Here is a 3,891-nt window from a genome sequence, read left to right as displayed (position 1 = left end):
AATATGTGAATATTCATATTAAAAATGTAATAAAAAGTAGTGTAAAGAAAAAAACAATCTAAAAGGAAGTAAGAAAATAAAATTTTAGGCAATGTACAAATTTATGTAAATCGTATCAATGGCTAAATGTGTAGTTAGATCGAAGTTATAATCTAGTCATTAGATCGACATACTAATAATATTTTCACTTTCCTTCCATTTCTTTCTTTTTTACGTATAATATAAGAGAACGCGTGATTAATTTAATATATGATTAATTTCGTTAATTTTGCAAAAACTATGTATACATAATAACATTTTAAATGAATGAGGCATATTGTACAAAACAAGAAAAGAAAAACATATTTGAGTGCAGTGTGTTGAATTTGTTAAAAAATTGAATTTCTTAAAAAAAATTTATAAATACAATTCAACATTGAATTATATTAGCAACAAAACAAATCAGGTTATGTTTTAATTTTTTTCATATCTCTATTTGATTTTTTGAAAATATAACTTTTTTTTATGCGTATATATTTATGATTATACATGTTTATACAGACATAAACTTATAATTATCTTATGTATTTACTGTAATTAGAATAATTAAAACAAATATCCAAATGTCAACTTCTTAGAAACTTATGTGTTATAAACATAATGAATAAAAATTAAAAATAAAACAATGATAAAAACAAAAAAATGTGTATATATTTTATAAATATTTTATAATCGAATTTATGCATAGATAATATTAATTATATCATTTTAAACGTATATTACGATATTGTTATTTCATTTTTATAAGAATTTTTACTCGGAACTTTCTTAATAGTCTTAATAATCAATAAATACATAACATATATATGTATGTTTTTAAAATAATACATTCTACATTTAGGAAGTTACTTTATTATCTGATATATTTTCAAATATTTAATTAAGAATTTTATTTTTAAAAAAAAACATACTAGATTGATTAAAGATTAATAATTGTTCAAGAATGTTTTTTTCAATGATATTTTAGTATAAAAAGCTGAAAGATTACGAATTTAACTAATTAGCTGTACTTGAAAATAAAAATATTTGTATATAATCATAAAATTTCTTAATTATCTTAAATGCAATTAATAATTTAATAATTTATTTTCTAATTACAATTTTAGGATGCTGATAAATTAAAAGAACGGAATTTAAAGAGAAAAGATTAAAATAAGAATATATACTTTTTTTTTTATTTTATTTTTTTTTTTTTTTTCAAAAAATTTTTAGATTTGGATCGGAAATCCGTTTGTTTGAGTTTGAGAATAAAATAAATATATTTGTTAATATTTGTTAATATTTCTTATAAAAAATTTACTTTACTTCAACGAAATAAAGAATTCATTAAATCATTTATAGATAAAATGAAAAAAAAAATGTTTATATTCACATTTAATAAATATATTATATTAAAAATAAATATATTAAGAAAATTTTCATGAAAATCTACAGTTTAAAAATTTATATTTTTGAAATAAATATTATGCAAAAAAAGTAATCGATCTATGATCTAGGATATATGAATAAGATACGTGTATCTCTATAAAAAAAAAATCGAAAAATAAGAAAAAATCATGATTATTTACTTCTCGTTGTTTAGATATGACCGAAAGACATAACATGTAAGTGTAAGTATTATACTTAATAAATAAGTATTTATTATTTGATTCAGTTAGTCATGCAGTCATATTTACGATTTCTACTTTTTTCGTTCGTTCAGAAGTTCCAGTTGTATTAAATCATGTTACATATCTTGACTAAATATATATTTTTTAAATCTAATTTTTTCTATCTAAAAAATTTTAAATATTATTTGTTCAAGTAAATACGTTAATTTTTCTAAAAAAAATAAAAAGTTTAATAATTTTTAATTATTATTAAATTTATTGAATTTATTCAATTATATACATTCTTTTTTCTTAAAATAATTTAATAAATAAATGTTATTTAATATTTATAAAATATATTTATTTCATAATATATTATAGTTCGAAAAGTTTATTTTGTAAGTATAATTTTGTATTTATTTTAACTATGTAGTTTTTAAAATAAATTAAATAAATTTTTTTATCTTAGAAGACTTTTTTATCTTATATAAAATATGACAGAAATGTCATTTTTTGATGAAAATTTAAAAAATAAAAAAATAAATGGTATCACAAAGAAAAGTATTTCCGATAATCAACAAGAAATTGTGATATCGTTTTCTATTCAAATATAATAATAATGAATTGGAAAAAAATTATCAATTAATAGTTGGTAAAATACTTAATGGACGTGACACGATTATAATTACTAAGGAGAACCAATTAATAGATTTGATTAGCAGTGCTGTTAACATGGCTGACCAATATTATTTACTTGAGAATGCATTTAATGTGGTATCATTTACACTAAAGTTAGAATATTGTTCGCATATAAAATATCATGCAACAATGGTAAAAAAGATTCCATTAAGCGTAGTTGAAGATCTTACAAGCAGTACTGAATTTTTGTTTGAAAATCTATGGTTTCTTATTTTGCCTAACAATGCTGATATTAATCAATGTGATAAATATGTGATTGATGATATATATAAACTTTCAAGATATGTCGATCAATTACCCCTTTTGTGGTATGAAGCAGTTGCTTCACCCGCAATGTATGATGGTCTTGAAATTTTATGTTAATTTTATTTTAAACCTGATGAAAATATCTATCAAAAAGAAATTAATTCTTTATTTGAAAATTAATTTTAATTCTTTTAATAACTACTTTACAGATAATAAACATGTTTTAAAAGATAATAAATCGAATATTTTGAAAAAATATTTTTCTTTGTTTTTTTGTTTATTATTTTATTTTTTTATCTTTTCATTTTTCTTAATGTTATATATTTTCGATAATTATATCAGATTAAAAATCATGAAAAGATCTTTTGAGATAAATATTTGAGATATTACATATAGTATAGTAGCTAAATTGATATTCATAATTAAGTCTTTAATTTTTAATTTATAATCTTATTTATCTCGATTATTTATTTGTAATAATAAGAGTATTCAAATACAATAATAATTTTTGTAAAACAACAATAACATATTTATTTTACTATAAATTGCGTCATTTTTTGCAATCGTTTTTTGAGTGCATAAATTTTTCAGAACAAATATAGATAAGAAGAAATGAAAGAAGGATAGAAGTAGAGTAAAAATATTGAAATCAACACCATCTCTAAAATACTGCAAATGAAATATGGAAAGAATAATAAATAGAGAAAGAAATATGGATATAGAGAAAACAAAATTGTCTTCAGCATTATCTTTAGAATATCAAAGATATTTTTTTAAAAGTACTCTTCAAAATATGGGATCTTTAATTACTTATTCTATTTTATTGAAGAAATTTTTGATATCTGATAGATGATGTTGAAAATCAATTTATTCTATCTTTATTCTTCTTCTATTATTTATTATTTTTTTATGTATGTTTCATTTATGGCACTTTGAAGATAGCACTGATATTTTTTATTCTATTTGTTTTTTCTTATCATTTCTTCTCCTTATTTGTATTTATAAGAGTTGCATAAGTCTTTCAGACTTGATATATAAAATATTAATTAAAATCTAAATTTAAGTGAAAAAAATGATAATGTGATAGAAATAAAGCTAATTTAATTTGAATTTTCAAATATTTTTTAATTTTCTTATAGAAAATTTATAATTATATATATTTATAATTATAATATTATTTTTGTTTGTAATATTAATTAGTGATATCTGTTATATGTTTTTGTAATAAATTAATAATTAAATGAAAGCATATGAAAAAAGAAATTCAGTTGATTTATAAAAAAATGAATCGAATTTTTTTATAATAAAAAATCAATTG

The sequence above is a fragment of the Apis dorsata genome, unplaced genomic scaffold (genome assembly GCF_000469605.1).
Source record: "Apis dorsata unplaced genomic scaffold, Apis dorsata 1.3 scaffold_1028, whole genome shotgun sequence".
Classification (NCBI taxonomy): domain Eukaryota; kingdom Metazoa; phylum Arthropoda; class Insecta; order Hymenoptera; family Apidae; genus Apis; species Apis dorsata.
This window is presented reverse-complemented; position numbering follows the sequence as displayed.